This window comes from Thrips palmi, unplaced genomic scaffold (genome assembly GCF_012932325.1).
Source record: "Thrips palmi isolate BJ-2018 unplaced genomic scaffold, TpBJ-2018v1 HiC_scaffold_15, whole genome shotgun sequence".
In the NCBI taxonomy this organism is placed as follows: domain Eukaryota; kingdom Metazoa; phylum Arthropoda; class Insecta; order Thysanoptera; family Thripidae; genus Thrips; species Thrips palmi.
This window is the reverse complement of record NW_023144624.1, coordinates 5,446,492-5,466,290: the sequence shown is the minus strand read 5'-3', so window position 1 is coordinate 5,466,290 and position 19,799 is coordinate 5,446,492. Positions and strand designations below refer to the sequence as shown.

The 19,799-nt window shown below is 59.4% G+C and overlaps 1 protein-coding gene across 1 annotated transcript in view; it reads left to right on the top strand.

Annotated features, from left to right (window-relative positions):
* LOC117641111 overlaps positions 1-19,799 on the top strand; it is a 192,144-nt gene that overhangs the window by 90,229 nt on the left and 82,116 nt on the right. The window contains exon 6 of the mRNA XM_034378224.1: positions 5,097-5,152. The gene's annotated coding sequence lies outside the window, so the exon portion shown is untranslated. The remainder of the gene's footprint in view (positions 1-5,096; positions 5,153-19,799) is intronic.

Here is a 19,799-nt window from a genome sequence, read left to right as displayed (position 1 = left end):
ACCTTAACTCGAGTTACGGCGGGCCTCGGTCGCGCACGCTCGCGCGGGATGAGGGACATTCAAGTGCGCACTTTTTAATGAAATTCGAGTTGCGCGTTGGGTTTTTTCTTTTGGCCGTGTGCGTCGGGCCGACGCCACCGATACGTGTGCGCTGTGATAGGCTGGCCGGCCGGCTAACCGGTCGCCAAAACCAAAGTGAGCAAAACGAAACTGGCGCGCATCCGGTGTGCGTCGCCTTTTTTTTTGGCGGCCGCTTCCCCTAGTTTCCGTAGGGAATCTTGTATCGCACCGGACCGGGGCGATTGCCTGGGTCCTCGACTCGGTCCCCGAGGACGGCCGCAAGGAGCTGGCCGAGGAGGTGCGCCCACTGGAAAAAAGGGCCGAAGGGGTCCTTGAGCCTTAAAAGCGTGCCGGAACACTGGGACGGGGCCCGGCGTGGCGTGGAGCGGCGCGGCCCTGCGAGGTGCTGCTGGATTCGCGTCGTGCTGCGTGAATTCTTTCCCCTCGACTCCCCTCCACTGTGCCTCCAGGACTCCAGCGCGCTCCAGGCATTGTGCGCCGACCAACCCCGTCGACTGCCAAACTTGGCAACGCCGCGTCGCCTCCCCCCGCGCCACATATTAACCCCATTCCATTACCGGGCCGCCCTCCCCTTTCCAACTAAAAAAAAAGACGTTTAAAAGGGCGAGAGAGGGAAAAGTACGCGGCAAAGAGGCGGAGAAAGCTGACAAGTACCCCGACTTGCATTATTTCCTAGCGAGGTGGTGTGCCAAACAGTGCGGCTACAGTCGTCAGCCTCAACCTAATTAAATTTTAAAACCAAAATTAAAAAAGAAATTTTTAAAAAAAATTAAAATGGAAAGGAACGACGGCGTTCTATGACGCGTGACTTTATAATTCAATGTATCGGATGTTCTCTGTGAAAATTCAAATCGTCCCTCTCTCTCCCACCGGCGTCAGCGTCCTTCCTTCTCTCTCTCCGGCGTAGTAACTCTCTCTGTCTAATGACGCACTCGACATGTCCCATCCCGGCTCGCTTTTACGTCCGCGATTTGCATCCGTATGGTTTACGCGCGCGGCCCCGCTGCGCCGAGCGGCAAAAATTACGAGGTGGCAACTTTGAGCCGCAAGTGGCGGTCAAGGAGGACCGTGATTGAATGCAGGCTTGTCTCCGCGGCGTGACCCACATCGCGGGAAAAATATATTTTGCAGTCAAATGCGTTTCTCGAAAATTGGTTGTTGAATTGGACAAGAAATAATTTGAAATAAATTTAGTACCTGACCTGATGCATGCACTCAAAAACGTTTCGTTTATTTCAAATACCGTTGCTTCTTTTTTTGTATTTTAATGTTGTTTTTTGTTATTCTTTTCTGTTTGTGCTTATGTTGTGAATGCCAATCCGTTGCCGATTTTCATCCGCGAATGAAACCTCGGCTGGCGTAAGCAGCGCGGTGCTCATGGGGCGCCGAGGACCGCGGCACGCGCCGTAAAGAAGGCTGCGGGGCTGCCGAATCGGCCCCAGTGACTGCACAGTAATCTCAGCAACGCACGGCTCGGCCCGCGGATAAAGAAGCAAGGCCGCTTTGAAGCGACGGCCGCACCGAATCTCGCCCCGCCGCACAGTGGGCCAGAAAACCGGTGGAGGCGGCCAAAACCCTAGACGCGTTTTGAGCTCCAGAGTCACTAAATAGGACTCGAACCGAACGTGTGACCCCATCAATGGATTCCTCGTTTGGAGAGCAATCCATTGGTGGGGTCACACGTTCCGTTCGAGTCCTGCTTATCAAAACACGTCCGGGATTTTGACCGCCTCCACCGGTCTTCTGGCCCACTGTGCGCCGCCGACCGGCCGAACCCGTCGATCGCGCTGCTGCACTGCTATTCGAGCGTCGGCGCCGTTCTTGCGTCGCCACGTCCGACACTAACGGCGCGCCGTGTTTGCGCGGCGCCCTTTTGATGCGCCACTGTAAACACTCGCAGTGCCTTGCCCGCTCGGCTCCTCGCCGTGGCCAGCGCGCCGCACACGCGGTGGCGCGCCGCGAGTCTCGAGCGCCCGGGACCCATACCGTATGCATAACCTTATGATTATGAGGGGCATATCCGGAGATGTTCACCCCCATATTCGCTCACATTCACACACACACACACGCGTGCGGGTACGTAGACAGACGCGCTCACACACACGGGCCAGCTGGCTCATCGTCCGGCCGGTCTCCCCCTACCCTCCTTCTCCCCCACGCTGATGGGTTGTACACTCTTCGCCTCTCTCTCTCTCTCCAATCAAACTCGGCGCGTCATCCATTAATGAAGCCTGAATCACACGACACTGCCAACAACATTGACCGACTCGCCGTGTGGTTTCTGCAGCTTGCCAGTGGCGTGCCCAGAGGGGGGAGGTAGAAGGGGTCAAACTTTGTGGGCACGCCACTGCCGCCTGCAAGGTCAGAGGAAAAATAGTTGTGTCACGCCGCCACGATACTGCGGTGGTGGTTCCTAAGATTCGCTGCCAGATGGATTTACGGTCAGTAAAGCTGGCTTATCCGGGCTAACGTCGGCTAACGCCCTGCAGATACCGCCGCTGCCGGCTCGGCTGCCGGCCCCTTGACAGTTCGGTCACGTCCCCGAAGGTCCCCGAGGGTGCCCGAGGCTGCCCGAAGGGGGCGGGGCACAGTGGGCCAGAAGACCGGTGGAGGCGGACAAAACTCTAAACGCGTTTTGAGCTCCAGAGTCGCTAAGCAGGCCGCGAACAGAACGTGTGACCCCACCAATGGACTCCTCGTTCGGAGAGCAATCCATTGGTGGGGTCACACGTTCGGTTCGAGTCCCGTATGGCGACTCTGGAGCTCAAAACGCGTCGAGAGTTTTGTCCGCCTCCGCCGGTCTTCCGGCCCACTGTGCGGGGGAGTCCACGCAGGGTGTGGCCACGTCGCGGTGCGGCCACGGTGTGACTGCAGCGCGCTTCGCTTTTCACGCCGCGCTGTCCGCGGGGCGGAGTGGAGGCAGGAATTAGTGGCGATCCCCCACGCCGTCATGATGGGGGCCACCGCGGTGTGAGCGAAGACCGCCGTAACTGCCATGCCGCGCACTGCGAGTTACGGCGCTCTTGCCCGCCAAGGGAACCACCCTCACGGCCCGCGCCGGAAGCAGCGCCAATGAGTTGTCAACAATCAGTGGGCATTCAGTCTCGCAGCTCGTGCGTAACGCGCCCTGTGAGTGTGTGCGTGTCCGGGTCCCCTCATCTGACTGGCCGTCTCTCTCTCTTCCCCATTGGTGGAATGGGGCATAACGGCCCGGCGCAGAGAGTGTGTACAGTGGAGTGGTGACTCCAGCCGGTCGTCGCGCAGCCTCGGGCGGGGGCGGCCCGATATGACCGCTCTGAGTGGCGCCCAACGGCGTCGCGGTGATGGCCAACAGAGGCCCCGCCGCCCCCGCCGCCCCCTAGACTGCTGTAGAAGAGTGCTCTGGCCGACTGCGCCCGAATATGGTGTCTGATGGGCGTGGGCGGCCGTCACGGCAACGCGCGGCAAGATGGAGGCCGGGCAATTGAAACGCCAGGCGTTGCAGTGTGCATCCAGGCCCGATAAGCGGCAAAGCCAAGGCAAAGCGACCCAGCGGACTCATTCTGAAAGCCTCGCTGTCGCTCGCTTTGTCTGCGGGTGCGAGAGAGACAGACTCTCCGGAGTCGCTTGGTGGATCTTTCCCCCCGCGTCAGGAAGGCTTCGGGGGCGCGGGGGAGGGGGACGGGGTGTAATTCTCTGCAACTCCTTTTCCTCGCTGAAACGCGCGTCGAATACTTTTGCTGTGACTTTTCGACCCGACACGTCCTAGGGCGGAGCTGCAGCTTCTCGATCCCCACCTCTCCCCCTCCCTCCCTCCCTCCCGTCCCCCGTGCCGCTATCTCTCTCGCTCACGCGCCTCTCCCAATATCGCGCCCTCCGTCCCGCCGCTCGAATTATGGAAATGAGATTCAGCCGCGCGGGCTGCGCGTGAATCGGCGCGAGGCGCTGTGGGGGTCTCCGTCGTCGTCGCCGTCTTAGGGAGATTATGCCGGCGTTCCGGAGGCAGCCCGCCGAGAGGACCGGCCCGGCCGGGAGATGGCGTGGCGTGGCGGCGTGGCATGCCGCATGGCGGACCAAGGGTTAAGGGCGTACCACACCGCCAGAAACACCCGCAGGCACTTTTAATTTCCAGTGTGACCAGACTAGAACGTCATTCGCACCTCCGCGGGCATAGGACCCACCGCATGTGAATGGCCGGCAACGCCTGGAGTTGCCTGGAGTTGCCTGGAGTTGCCTGGAGTCGCCTGGAGTCTGGAGGCGGCTGCAGTAACCCGCGCGAGAATGGACGTCTGGATCGGGATTCCCTCTTACGGGGTGTGTCCGCGAGGCTGCCTGGCTGCCTGCCTGGCACGCCGGCTGGCGTACAATGTTCGTCTAATGCACCGAGTGGAACACGCCTTCACTGTGCGACGTGTCTCGAATGCAAAACCTCACGACTCTTTTCGCGCGTCGGGAGGAGGGATTTCCTTGAAAGACAGTCGTAAATTTTCGAATTAAGATAAGTCATCCCTGCGCCGCGGAGAGCACACTGTACTATTTCTACAGAGTAGGGCCGGCTGGCCTCCTCAACCTTCGCACGCACGACGCACCCTCTCTCTCTCGCGCACCCTCTCTCTCACACACTGCCGGAAACGGTGTCCGGACGACGCGCCAAAGACGTTCTGGGGTTTGGGGAAGCTGGCCAGACAGGGAAGGAGGGCCTGCCTCGCCAATCTGATGAAAAGTTTTGACATTCGGCACAAGAGGCAATTTGTCCCCGTCGCTGACGTCTCCTTCTCTCTCTTTCTCTCTTCAACTAATAGGCCACGCCGCGGGGTGGGGCGGGTAGTATTTTCCCACCACCTGTCAAGTATGGCCACAACTTTCGCAACAATGTTTAGGGATGGACCGCTGTGCCCGAGCCAAGGACGCGCTCGCGCAAGAGACGGCCAAAAAAAAGCGTGCATTGAAAAAACTTGTTTCCTGAATTTGTCATAGTGAGAGAGGAAGAAGCCCTTGCTTTGTTGGAGCCTGACATGTTGAATAATTTGTTGCAGGAACGCTTTGGATAACTTACAGCCCCGAAGACTCTGTGCAGCGGATAACCGGCAAGGTGAGTCGGCGGCCCCGCCAGCCAATCCGACGTCGTCCTGGAACCAGTTTCCCGGCAAAATGGATGCGATTATCAAGGCGGATCCGGTGACACCCTCTGCCTCTCGCGTGACTGTACGGGGTGGGATTACGGCGCGCGAAAGGATCCCTCTGTCTCTCTCGCACCCCCACTGGACTGCCCACGGGTGCGACGGAGACAGAGCGACAAAATGGTCCTTCGGCATCGCTGGACTGCAGACACTGTTACAAAATAAAGAGGTCACTGTTGCGCAAAATGGTTCCGATCTGGAGTGCGCGGCGATTCGGGCTCAGCACACAGCGTTGCGCGAAACTGGTTCAAGCTCCCTTTGCTTTCGACACGGAACGCCCGCAGCGCGCACGGCCCCACCCCGTGCCGCCCTGGGCCGCCCCGTACCGCCCTGGGCAGCACATTGTTGCAGCCTGCCGCTCTATTCTCCCGCTAAATTATGCACCGTGCCAAATTGTCCAAAGTTAGCCCAACTTGCCTTATTTGGAGCGCGTCGTGTCCGCGTCCGCGCGCCGCGCCGCACCGCGCCGCGCTCGCGCGGCCGTGGCGAATCCGAGCACTTCTCCTTTCAAACAGAGCGGGCCGATGAACCCCGCCAGTCTCCACGGAGTCGAAAGCGACCGTTGGACAGCCGGGCATCCGGAGCGTCACTCTGTCTCTGTCGCACGGGTGCGAGAGAGACAGGGGGGTGTTGTTGGGCCCGTCCCGGTGGAGGCCACGCAGGCCGTGCTCTGCTTCGCCCACAAAGGGTGCGTGGGCGTCGCGTCGACGGCCTCGACCTTGGCCGCCGGCCGGACAATGCCGCCTTGCGCAAAAGGGACTTGGCCTTGGCGCTAATGTGGTCACCCAGGGCGGCCGGGGCAGGTGTCAACCTCGCCGAAAGGGTGCGCGGCCTTGGCAGAAACGGTCACCCTTTGCGCTCGCCTCCCTGGCAGGCCTCCGCCGCAACTCTCGCCTCTAACGACACGAACTTCCCTTATCTTCCCATCCCCCGACAGACGCTGCCGGGACGCCACCACCCCCACCGTGGTCGTCGCCGTCGTCTGCCCTGAGTCCGTGACGGGGTTGGCGGCGAGGAACCGGAAGCAATGTGCGCCCCGCACGCGGCCAGCACCAAGACGGCCCTGGTGCTGAACCACCGCCGTCGCCGTCGTCGCGGACATGCGCCGACGGCGACCCGACGACGAGGCCGACGACGACGCTGCCGCCGGCCCTGGAGGAAATAAGCAGGGGAGGGTCGGAAGCGCTGCGGGGTGGCGGAAGCGGGGGGCGAAAGTGCAACAGCAGCACTGCAGGATGGCGGCGGTGCCAACGGCGCTGCCAACGGCCCCGAGATAAACTCCCAGCGAGCGCTGCCCCCGGCCCGGAACATCCCCCCGGCATTCAATCTCCCCAGGAATGCGCCGAAAATGAGCGCCAAATTCGAACGGTCCTGCTGGGCGAGAGGCCGGGCGACGGAGAGGGGCGGCGGCGGCAGCTGCCTTGTCCGCTGTTTCTCCGTTTTTTTTACGCGCCGGGCGAACGGGCCAAGATTATAGTTTTACGCCGCGAAGAATGGACCGAAGAGGAGCAGCAAAGTGTGGCATGAGCGTCAGGAATATGGCAGATAAACATCATCGTCCCGGGCGGAAACTGCCACTCCTACGAAACGAAGGTGTGTGCTTGTGTGTGTGTGTGTGTGTGTGTGTGTGAACGGAGCTATTTGGCCAATCATCGTCGAAGGCGCGACGTGTATGGCTCAATTACCCCTTTGAGGGCCCACACACACACACACACACACACACACACACACACACACACACACACAAATACCCGCACACGCAAGCATACACCACCCCACCAATATGCTTCCTACCGTGCTCAACACATTTTTCTCGGTACTGCTCCGTCTGTTTATGCATCAGAATGATTATGCTTTTTGCACACGCGGGAACTGTGTTGTATATTTAACATGCAGTGCAAGCCATTTTTTTTTTGTGTGAGTGTGTCGAGTTTCTTTTCCCGTTTTAATTTCTCGCAGTGTGATGGAGGGCATTGGCGTCCCGTAACGGCACTCAGTCCGGCCAATAACGCAGTGCGCGCTATAACAGTGTAGTGCCGTCGGCTCCCACAGGAATGGCAAAAACATCTCGGCAATCGTCCGGCAATCTGCAGAGTGCAAATAACCCTCGGCCTTCTAACGGCAGCGGCGCCAGCCTCTTTTTTTTCCCCGGCCTGATCAGGTGCTGCTCACGATTAAAAGCAAATGCCAGGGTAAGTCCTCGGCGTGCGATGGGCGCGCTGCTTCGCGCTTCGCGCCTTTCCATTAAATGTTGCGTCTATCGAGGCGCAGTTTCCCGCGAGGACGGCGCCCCGTTTCGAAAGCGGAGATGGAAATCTTATTTCGCGCGAAAGGTACAGCTGGGCCCTGTCCATTCCATCACTCAGGACACGAGGCGGGGCGGGGTGGGGCGGGGTGGGGCGGGGCGGGGCGGGGCGGGGCGAGCCCAACGCCCAGGTGTGAAGCCTTTTGTTCCGGCGGCCGCGTGCCTGCGCGTCGCGCTGCGCGTCGGCCCTCGTTGCCGTGCTTGCCCATGAGGGTCACGTCGAAGGCGCCGCGATGAGACTATTTAGGGCTGGCTGCAGGTTGTCCCTTCGGGGCGTGAGTGTTCGGCATTCCTCGCTCTCCGTTCGCCAAAACACACGCATGCCCGCGCGAGCGGCCAAACTGTTTTTCCAGTGCTGTGTGCCAGCTGCCGAAACACGCCGCCGTTACCGACTGTCGCTTGGGCCCTGGGCTGCCTGGGCCGGGCTGGGCCCTGCGCGGGCCCGTCGCTGGATCGGTCGTTCCGCTCCGCGCCAATGTTCACCATTCTCTCCGAGGCAGGCGCAGAGGCAGCGTGACGTGCCCACTGTCTCACAGTGGGCCAGAAGACCGGTGGAGGCGGTCAAATTCCCGGACGCGTTTTGAGCTCCAGAGTCGCTGAATGGGACTCGGACCGAGTGTGTGACCCCACCAATGGATTCCTCGTACGGAGAGCAATCCATTGGTGGGGTCACACGTTCGGTTCAAGTCCCATCTAGCGACACTGGAGCTCAAAACGCGTCCGGGATTTTGACCGCCTCCACCGGTCTTCTGGCCCACCGTGAGTCTCTCTCCCACTCATGGGGCGTCGCGTGAGGGTGCGAGAGAGACCCAAGCTGCAGGTTGTCGTCTTCGCATTGATTGTGTTTTTTTGCGACAGTGTGGAACAGTGTGGCGCCACCGGCCAGCAGCAGCCCTGCGGGCGGACAGCCCTCGTAACGTGGCGCGTTTTATTCGAACCCATTAGCATTCCGGAATATGAGCGGCCGGCCTGGACCGCGAGCCGAAGGACTTGTGGTGCAGGGCCCCGACAAAAGGGGGACTTTTCGGGCTTGTTCGAGGCACGACAACTATTAAGAATTTTTACTGTAGTAGACCGCTACAATGTAACTCTTTTTAAATTTTTTTGTGAGTAAAATCTCTTGAGCGAGTAAATAACCACTTCACCAGTATTTTCCTGTAACAAATAAATTTCAAGTTGTTTTTTTTTCTCGTGTTTTTCTTTAATTTTTGTAATTTTTGAGAGGTTTTACGGCTGTTTGTGAATCTCCGCTCCTTGGTTGGTCCACCCTTGGATATTTTGCAACAACAAACGCGGCACAAAAGGGGGCTAAGACGGGCAATCCGCTTCGGAACGAACCGACCCAACCTGGTGGACCGGGCGGACTGAGAAATTTACGCGGTGACACGCTGACAGTTGGCTTGGATGAGCCGGCGACAGGCTTGGCGGGGGTCTACTACTTGAACCTGGCTTGTGAATCAAAAGCAACGGACTGTCACCGGATCCACACCTCACCTAGGCGACGCACAAAAGGCAGCCCGTCGTTTTTAGGCTGCGACGCCGAGTGGCGGAATGCGTCCGTTATGGAAGTAGTAGTCTCAAGTCGTGTGAAAATGGGACGCCGAGTGGCGACGTAATCAATGCAAATCGCTTTTAATTTCACGGCTCTCGTGTCGGCTTTGGCACCCCTCCCCGTTCATCCTTCATCTTGGAACTACCCCCTCCCCTCCCCGCCCCTTATCGGCAGTGGCGCAGCAGCCGCCCTTCGGCACCCCCTTGGCGTTCGATACTACTTCAGCCCCACCTTGCGCGGCAAACTTTTAATTTCAAACTCCCCGTTCCGCGCCGTCGTGCTGCTCGGGCGCCTGGGCCAAAACTTCTCCAGCGCTGCTGCTGGGTGGATGGAGGAACCGCGCCAAAAAGGAGGGGTCTGGTAATTTCACTCTTTTTTTCGTCTGGAGGCAGCCGCCGTAAAGTATCTGCGCGACGACAAGCTGAATGCCGTGCTAGATCGCGCGGAAGGGGCGAGGCCGGGCGAGGCAGCGACGAGGCCGAGGGGTAGTGCTTCTAGGGCAGTCGCCCCAAACACACGCGTGCGCCTGGAGGTGCCGTGCCGTGCTACTTCACGCCGACAACGCCAGCCACGCCAGCCGGGCTCCTTCTGCGCTTCCTTATCATTTTCACCCCTCCTTTTGTCTCACATTTCCCCGCATCTTTTCCCCGCCTGGCCGGGCGGGCGCGCCGCGCATCATGAGCCGAGTGCATATGCTTGCCGTGCTCGTGTGTGTGTGTGTGTGTGTGTGTGTGTGAGAGAGAGAGAGAGAGAGAGAGGAGAGAGAGAGAGAGAGAGAGAGAGAGAGAGAGAGAGAGAGGTCAGTGAGTGTGTATGTGTGTGCGCGCCGTTCCGTCTCGAATGGCCAGCACTCCTGCGCCTAAGTGATGTGTTTATGGCGAATCTATGACGACTCGAATGCGGCCCCAGAACGAGATCCCCGGCCGTCCGGCCGTCCGTCCGCCGCGGCCATCGCCATCGCCGCGGTCGCAAACACTGTCGGAGCGACACTGCCCAGACGGAAGTGCAAAGAGGCGCTCAAAGCCGCCGCGCCGCCGCCTCGGCCGCCGCGCGCTCGGATCGAACGACTGATCCAAACACACTTTGATCCACCTGGGGCGGCGCCGGAGGGGGAGGGGGGGGGGGGCAAAGGCGCCCGCCGAGCAGCAGCAACAACAAACTCGAGGCCCCAACAAACTTGGCGGATTGTGAAGCTGGTCGTCAACACCTGCCGACATCGCCATCGCCATCGCTCGCCGCCCCGTCGCCCCGCGCCGGCCCCGCCGGTGCGCCGCCGAGACTCTGAGAATCCAGGACCCGGACTCATACACTCCGCCCGGGACTCCGAGACTGTGAGACTTCGAGACTCGGGAAATCTCAGAGCGACCCCCTTGATTCCACACACCGTAGGTGGGTCTCCATAGAGATGGGTGTTTATGCCCGCGCCGCGCCCGCCCCGTCGCCCCGCGTCACCCCGTCCCACTCGGCCGGGCCGGGCTTGGCCCACTCCGCACCGCACCGCGCCGCACGCAACATGGCTGGAGCGGCGGGCGTCGTGCTCGGCGGCCATACAAATCCCTTTTAATCCGAGACATCCTCCTCGCCGCGACGCGCCGCGACGCGCCGACGGCCATTTTGGATCGGTCGGGATGCGGCTTTGCGTCGCACGCAACCCGCCGCGCCGGGCGTGCCAGCCGCGCAAACGAGTATGGCTTGCCGATCACGCGAGGCGCGGGGCGGCGGGGGCACGCCCCAATTTCGTCGTGTCCTTCATGGCGAATAAAAGCCGTACAGACCATGCAAAAAAAGGGAGAGCTGGAAAATTTCACCCTGGAAAGAAGCCACATGGCCTTGGTGCTGGACTTTTTCAGCGTTTTAAACGCAATCGAACAGTAATGAACTCAAGAAGCGATATCATGCTTTTTTTCGAGTTTGAATCCCAGCAAGCAGAGGTACCGATTTTCAGGTGAAACTGTTCGAAGTGCTGCTGCCAGTTGGAGGGCGCTTTTCTCGGAAAAAGGTGGTCGCCACTCGCACGGAACAGGCGGTGCGCCGGCACACCCACTAGAAACGCCCCGCCCCGCCCCAGCATGGGGGTCCCGGTCAGCTGGTCCTGGACGTCCTGGACGGCCCCGGCGCAGCAGTCGTTTGATCGCGAGGTTTATTTCTCTATCGCACTTGTGTCGACGAGGCCGGGCGAGGCGGGCGAGGCGGGCGAGGCGGGCCGCCCCGCCACCCGATCGGGCCGCTCGGTGCGTGGTGCGTGGCACCGTGCGTGCCGCAGATAAAGTCCGGGACAATACAGCCGGGGGAAACCATAATCCGCCCAGGAAACCCACCACCAAATTGTTTTCAAAAAATTCCTGCCGGCGGAAAAGTGGCGCTGTAAACATTTCGCCTTATGTCGACCGCACCAAAAATTAAAATCAAAATTTGCAAATCATTTGGTGACGTGGTGCCTGTGCGCTTTTGCGGGCCCCACCCATTGGTTGGCTTGCAAAACGCCCGCCCCCGACACTGCATTGGCCGATTTCGCTGAGCACTGCCATTCGCAATAACGAAGGCAGAGGCGGCAGGGGGCGGGGCGGGGGCGGGGCGGGGCGGGAGGGGTGCAGCAGGGCAGGAACAGAACGCTCAGGTGCCGGTTCGCAGAACTGCCCTCTTTTGTTTTTGCTCCCTGCTGCCAGGTCGTTGCCCTGCGAAGGAAAACACCACCGCTTTTCCATTGTTCGAACAGCGGACGCGCGCACGGAAGAGACTTTTTTGTCGGCAGTGTGGCTCCCTCCCGATTCCGGCTACGGCCGCATATTGCTATGGATATGGAGTGCCCCGATGGGCTGCCCGATGGGCTGTCGGACGGCCCGTCAGCCCGTATCAATCCGATCAAGCGGTCCTCGCGCCAATCCTGAGCCGCTCGACGGTCGTGGGGCCGTTTGGTCGTTGTCACCACGTCCAGACGACCGGGACGACCGCTTGAAGCGCCTTGAAGCGGCCTGACGTGCCGTCGGCCATCGACATGACGACCGAAACTACTACCGTTCCTCTCTTTGTTTTCTTTCGGGGGCGCTATACGAGATTTTTATACAAATGGAGATGTCGCGGGAGCTGCTTTCTCGGTATTTTGGGCGATTCCTCCAGCGATACACACGACCATACACGCCGTGCCGAGAGTGGGCTGCCGGGGCCGCGGCCCACGCCGCCTTCCCACGCACTGCCACACTGCTACAGCCAATCAGCCAATCAAGCCGAAGGGGAAAGGGAGGGGCCGAGCCGGTGAGCACCAGACACTGCCACCTAGACGCCTTTTTGGAAACACGTGTACGTATACACGCAAGTTCAAGGTACTGGTACGAGTACTGGGTCCCGTTCGGACCACAAATAAGAAGTTTTCTGCTTAAACTTCAATTTCCTCACTTCAATATTTTGCGTACCACGGCAAAGCTCACCTTTCGGGAGTAATTTCAATTTTTGTTTTTGTTTCGTGAGGTTGGCACTCCCCGGTCCGTCGTGAAATGAGCCACTGCGGCCACCATCTGGCCGGCCGCCGCCTTCCACTTGCGGGTCGCTTCGCTTATAGCTCCGCTCCGCCGGACAGGGCAATGGCAGCCGATTGGCTGTTATTTTCGAAAGCGCAGCGCCACTTGTTCGGCCGCCATTTGTTTTGCCATCATCGGCGGGAAAAACTGGCGCAACAGAGTCATTACGGCTGCGGCGCTACTCGGCGCACGTCCTGTCTGGCCGTGGTTTGCGAGCCCCGCGCACGCCCCGACCGCACAGTCGCCGTTCTCGGAATAACGCGGGGTGGCGGCGTTCACTTCGCTCAACGTGAAGAATGGGGACTTCAGAGCAGAAACACTCGAGCGGAAACGAGATGAATACACGCAGATTTTCGTCCTGTCCACTGCAATGCGCCGCAATGCGACAAAGAAACGAGTAGTAACTTTGAAACTGCTAACTGGCGTACACAAAGTTGGCCGGTTCTCGCAAGGTGCGGGTTTGTGCTTCGCCAGCGCGCTGCCACCGTAACAACATATTTGCCGGCGCGGCGCACGTGACACAGCGCCGTTCCGAATCGCTGCACTTGCAATTTCTGCACTGTAACTGTCGCCGTTCCGCTCGCGTTAAAATTGGACTTGCAGCCAAATGACCCAAGCAGCTTCGAGTCGGGCCTGAGGGGCTGGCCGGCAGGCTGGCCGGGCCGGGGTGGCGGTGTGCCCCACAGTGTGGTGCCACTCGTGCAAATCAGTGCGTTGCAGCCGGGCCGGGCCGAGCCGGGCAGCCCGCCCACGCGCGGAAGGGGGACGGCCGAGGACGGCGCTGCGACGCCGGCAAAAGGGCAACAGAGAAATGGCCGATGGGAACGCGGCGAGCGCCCCCTCGGGGGCCATTCTGCAGGAGCGGGGTGACGACTATGACGGCCCCCGAGCGCACACGATTCCCGTTTTGTTTTTGTTGGTGAACAGCTGGAGCGGTCACGCATATCAAAAAAGCGAGGTTATCTAAAGCTTTTATTGCGAAGGGAAATGCCAATACATTTACTGTAAATTCATAGAATGAAATATTTCGGAATTGAGGTGTTAGTTTCACGTATTTGACGGTTTTTTTTCGCCGAGCGGATCAATACCGAGTGCCAACGGCGCAAAGAAGACCCAGGCGCGCTGTGCCGTGCAACTGACGGGGCGCAGACTCCCTCGCCGTTTCTCCGGGAGCTGCGGCCAAGCGTATGCGGGTGGCGTGGCGGTCAACACGGTCGCCCCGCACCCTTTTCCCCGTCCAAGTTTGTCGCGCAAACGTCGGCCATCGAGCGCCGTTGGCCGGCCGTGGCGTCGCAGTCCGCCGCAGTAAACCCTGGTCCGTATGACTGGCTGCGGCGATGGCTGATTTGTCTAGTGGCGAATAAACTGGCCGGGCCCCCCAGCCCCCCGCACGCAGTCTGCACGCAGTCTGGCCGACACAGTGCAGCCAACTGCGGGCCAGATCGGCGATCGCCATCTCCAGGATGGCCAACCGGCCGCGCCGTCCGCACGCGGCGTGCATGATCGCCGCGCGTTTTATAATGCACGCGTCGCACCGACTCGCGGAATGGCGCGACCCCCCGCGCGGCCAAGCAGTGTTGCCAACAGGTGGCGTGGGCACGCCGGAGAAGGAACCGAGAAAAGCCCAAAGATGGTTTTCGAAAACTAGTGAAAGTTTTTTGGGCCTTTCGAAAGAAAATTATGGCATGTGTTTACAAAGCAATGACAGTGAAGCTTCACGAGAAAATATTTGAAATGACTCTTCTTGAGGTTTCCAGGGGTTTCCACCGGTAAACTTTGCTTGTCCGAAGAAAAATTACCGCAGTTCACTACAAGAAACAAGAAACTAGGAGACTAGCCCCTTTTCCTCGAGGCGTGCTTCTCCTCTAGGCAAGTTCAATTCAAAGTTCCCCGCGCGCATCCACGGCAGTCGGGAGAACGCGTCCCCGCCGCCCCCCGCTGCAGTTCACCCACTTCGGCGCGTCGGGAAATGCCAAACCTTCGAATTAGACCGCAACGGCCGCCATGCCACGGCCGCAACGGCCGCATAGCCGAGCGGCGCCACTCGTAAATCATAAATGCCGCATCACGGCGCCATCAAAGCGCGCGTCGCCAACTCCGTGTCGTAACGCGTGGCCGCCGTGGCCTACCACACTGTACTGGCCTGCTCCCTCCGGGCCTCTGGGACGGGGCGCCCTGCCGCCCCGCAGCCACAACAAAACGACGACGCTTAAAAACGGAAGGGCTTTCCGCTATTTGAAGGCACGGATTAGCGGCCCAAATGCCACGGCGTGGCGGGCCGCCCCGAAACACGGCGCCGATGACTGCCGCGCCGTAAAAGTAAATTAGTGCGACTCGTAAAGACAGGGAGCGAGAGGGAATATGCTGGTGTGATTTTTAGCGAGGGGGCCGAGCCGCGGGGGAACGGCCGTGCAGTCCGCGAATCGCGACACGGAAGCGGCGGCGGCGGCCCTGACCGCCCTGCGCCCTGGCGACACGCTTTACGGCCAACCTAATTGCCCTGTAAATCAATTCGGCCTATCCACCCTGCAGACGCGCCACCGCCACCACCACACTGGGTGCACACCCCTTACCACATTTTTGCAGGAAAAAGAATTTTAAAAAATAAAAATTAGCGAGGAAAATTAGTGTGCCTACCAAAAAATAAGAAAATATTATTGTTTCGTCTAACAATTTAAATTTACCACGGTTTTAAAAATGCTAGCACCGCGAGCCGGCCAACTAGATAATTAAGTTGTAGCGGCAGAGTCAATGCGTTGATCTCCATCCCAAATGACCAAAGGTGGGTCGCGGGAACGGCGAATAACAAAAGGCGGCACACTTGCCTAACGAAGGCACGACACCTCGCCGGCCAGCTGTTTCAAATTCACTGAATTCATAAACACGGCCCATTAGGAGATGAATAAAGATAATTTTTACTCTCCGTTTTATGGCGAGTAAAGTTTTGGAGTGCAGTGTGGGCCACGGCCGGCCGAACAGTAGCGCCGGCCGCGGGCGACTTCCCCACACCTCTCATGCAAAATCGGACGAGTTTATTGGCAGGTCGTCTTTCGGCGTGTGCCGGCCACTATCTTTTACGAGCTGTGCGGGAAGTTGCTTTACACACACTTTCGGGAGGTTTCGGCCGTTTGATGTATCTCTGTTTCCACATTCTGCCCACCCATCGTGCGCTCGTATAAACCGGCGGGCGACATTTATTGGCCAGCATTTTTTTTCTTGTTTGGATAGAGCGGTAACTAGTCCGCGGGAAAGAGCAGTCTTTTGTTTCAACGGTCGATAAAGGCCAACAGCTTCGTGCGCCTCTGTACAGTCGCGCGAAATAGAAATAGGAAAGCAAATGGCGGCCATTCGGCGTCCCGCTCGGCACTTGGGGACTCGCAAATTCGCCATCCCGGGTGTCACAACACGCATCCGCTTGCCCGTTTGGGGAGAGATATTCGAGCGGCCGAGGGGCGCTGCTGCCGTCGTTTTCGGAATGAAGCCAAGTTCCTCGCGATGACGACGACGCTGCTCGGGGACCGCCCCGAAGCGGGGACAGTGGGCTTGGTGGCGCTCCCCGCCGGCTACCGAGCGCCAACATGACCACTTTACGAGCGTGTTCGACTCGAACGGCCCGGCGTGGCGTGGCGTGGCAGCGCTGCTCGGCGACCGCGACGTTTTCCGGCGATTCCGATCCATAGCTCGATTTCCCGGCGAAATGCCCTCGACTGGCCGACCGCAGAGCAGCGACGCGGCCGCACCCGCCCCGGCGCCTCCACGGGGAACATTTTTCGACTCGCGGAAAAACCGAACCGGGAGGGGGAAAATGGGAGAGTAAAAATAATAAAACGTATTCAAATAATGCTGATGGGCGTGTAGAAGGCGTTGCCAGCGCCCCACTACCTTCGCTGCGGGGTGTCTGCCAGACCGGTCCCTCTCCGGCTCCCCCTCCCCTCCCTGCTCGCCCGTCTCTCTCGCTCCGAGCGGCCCGCCGCCTCTCTCGCTCGGGCACGTTGTCATGGAAACGATCCCCTTGCTTGGAGCTGGCGCGTACAGTCACTTCCACCAATCGGGTTCGTGAGACCGTTCGAAAAGACCGTAAATTTCAGCGATTGAACGTCTACGGAAAGAATGAAACTGGATGTTCAGCGGAAGAAGCCGAACCCTCAGACAAATAATTTTCATAAATTGTTGAAAAACCCCAAGCGGAAAAGTACTTTTGTACGTAAAAAAAGTACTGTTTCAGCGTAAATTTTCCAAAATCCAAAAGAAAATATTACTTTGCGCGGTCGGACGGACCAGCCTTCTGATCGCACCTCCTTGTTTTCACCCCGACGCACGCCGTAGAGCCGTGCCCCGAATCCCGGACTTTATTCGCGACTGATTTTGCGCCCAGTAAAACGCTTCGACATGTTTACGTTTATATCGCGGGGCACATGCGAACACACTTTCTCTGGCGAGAGAGACGAGTCGAGGCCGCCTCGAAGGAGCGAGCGAGAGGTCGAAGGGTCCCATTCTCTTTATCATAACCGCGCGCAATGCGTTTGGCCGGCCGCCAGGCGCGCCGATATTATTTTAGACCCTCGAGTTTAATGAGAATCGATCCGAGGTCCGCGCTGCGGCATTGCAGCGCTGGAAAACTATAGCAGAGAATGGCCACTCACCTCAACGGCCAGCGATACGGGAAACGAAATTTTCCGCTCTTATTTTCGGCCGGCGGAAAGAGGAGGCAAAGAGTCAGGAAACCGGCAGCCACCCTCTCCTTGCAGGGACTTGAGTCCACAGCCGTAACTCTCTTTTACTGCACTTACACCTTGCTAATGTCCCACTTAACACGTGCTCAAGCAGAAGCAGCACGACACACTTTTATTATGGCACTTATCACCTTTTTACTGCGGCCGCGACGTCACTTTACAGCGTGTGACGTCACTTTACGGCGTTAGCATTGGTCCCGCGTATCGAACGGGGCTCACGCGCGCCGATACCCCTCGACGCTGCCACACCCCCGCGCGTTCAAGTCGCCCGCCGGGGTTGTCACCTGGACACGTCCACGACACTCGGAAAGACTTGGGTACCCGCATCCCGGCAAACACAGTCCAAATCACAGTCCCGAAAAGTCTCTCGCCGGGGGAGTATCTCTGCTGGAGCCCGCGTCCCTCGGGGGAGGGGGGTGGGGCGGCCATCCCTTGGCCGCAGTCTCTCGGCCGGGGAGTATCGACCGTCGCCGCGTCGCACTACGCACACTTTCACCATCCGGAGCGCGTCGCCGAAAAGAACCCTCGGCCGGGGGGTATCTCCGCGCACAATTTTAACTGGTCCACGGCGGGCAGCTCCGGAGCTGCGGAGGTGCGGCTCTCCCTGGACTCGGGCCGGTACTGACTGGCTAGCGAACACCCCCGAGGTGCGACCGCCACCCCGACGGCCACCTCGACGGCCACCACCACCTCGCCGTCAAGGTCAACCCTTTGGCCCTCGGCCCACGCAATGCTCTTTGTTGCAGCGACCTTGAGCCCGTCCGCCTGCAGTTTATACGGCCCGGGCCAAACGACATAGCCTGACCTTCCAGAATATTGCTCCCTATTTTTGTCTCCGTTTGTGAGGTTTTTACCCTCATTCTGGTGCGCGATTGTCCCCCGAAAAAGGGACAGACAGAAACGCGCAACCCTTTTTGTCATACAATGAAGGGACTCCGCGTCTGTGTGTGAGTGTGTGTGTGTGTGCGGATGCCGTAAAAGCGTGGCCTTGGCGCGGCGACTGTTTGCGTTCGGAAGACGACCGCCTTTGTCACACTTATTTCCCCCGCAAATTGCCGTGACGGACGAAAAATTTGCACTTTGCGAATGCGTCCGAGTGCGAGGGTGTGTGTGTGTGTGTGTGTGCGCGCGCTTGTGTGGGTGTGTTTTGTTTGCACGAGTGTGTGGTCACGATGTTGGCCCTGGTCAGGGCAAGAGTTCCACAGATGTCGTTCAACTCTGCCTCAGCCAGGCAGGCGGATGCGAGATTCTCGACGGCCAGCGAGACGAGACTGGAATCAACTGCGCTCGATTGCTCGAAAGATGAGGCGAGATGTCGTAGGTCGCGCCAGCCGACCGTTGCAAACTCAATGGGGCACTTTTTTTTGTTTCGTCGTTTTTTCTCCACCTTCTTGTCTCTGCTGCTCGGCGGCAGCGAAGACGGCGGACAAGACGACTTTATGGGCCCATAAAATAGACCGCTATGCTCCGCAAGTCCCTCGTCACGACAAAAACTGTCAACCCTTCTGGACTCGCGCGGGCCAGGCCTTGGCCGGGAGGCCCCCCTCGAGCCACGGAATTTCATTTTGTTGATTATTTTCTAATCGGGAGTATTTCTTTGAAGATTTTACGATGGACTTTTTCTTTCGAATTAAGTTCATAAAACAGCATTGCAATGCCAGATCAAGGATTATAAGTACCTTCCAAGCGTGGAATCGAAGCCCGGATGGGACTGCCGCTTCTGACTGCGTCCAAGCGGGCCGGGTTCGAACGGCGCCGGGTCTCTCTCGCACCTCTCAGAAGCTGCCTGCGGGTGCGAGGGAGACGCAACGACACTGTCCGAGGCTGCCGCTGGCATCCACGCGGCCTAATGGCGATGGCGAGCCAAAAGCCCGTCGGCCGGTCGTCTGCTGCCGGCACTGCCACGGGGCACTGCCGACACTGCAAAGCCGGCGTTCCGACGTTCCCGGGAACAGCCCGTATTGAGCCATCGCCGCGCGCCACTCACCGGATAGGAAGGTATTAGGGGCAAATTACCGGCGCGGTAACGGCCCGGTGGAAGGGGCGGGGAGTGGTCAAGGAGGAACAAAGACAACGCCCTCTCGCTCCGTGTGAACGGCGGAGAACGGCCAGGGAGGGGCGCCGCGCTGCCACGCCACTGCCATCCCATTGTGCCTTGTCCGCGATGGCGGCATTGGTTCAGGAAGCGGCCCATCGGCTTGTCCAGGGAAGACTGCTTTACAACCAGAGCGCAGCGAAGCAGCGAACGTGTGGCCCGTCATGCAAAGTGCACTGTAAGTGCAGCGGCGTGCTGCGGCACTGGTGGAGAAAGGCCATTGTTGCTCAGCGGCCGTCGCCGTCCGACAGGACCCGCCGTCACCGCCGCGCGGTTCCAGCGCAGTGCAGCGCCGGTCGGCCCCATGGCGACGGCGTTGGCAGCCGTGGCCGGCCCGCCACTCGTTTCCAGCAGAGCAG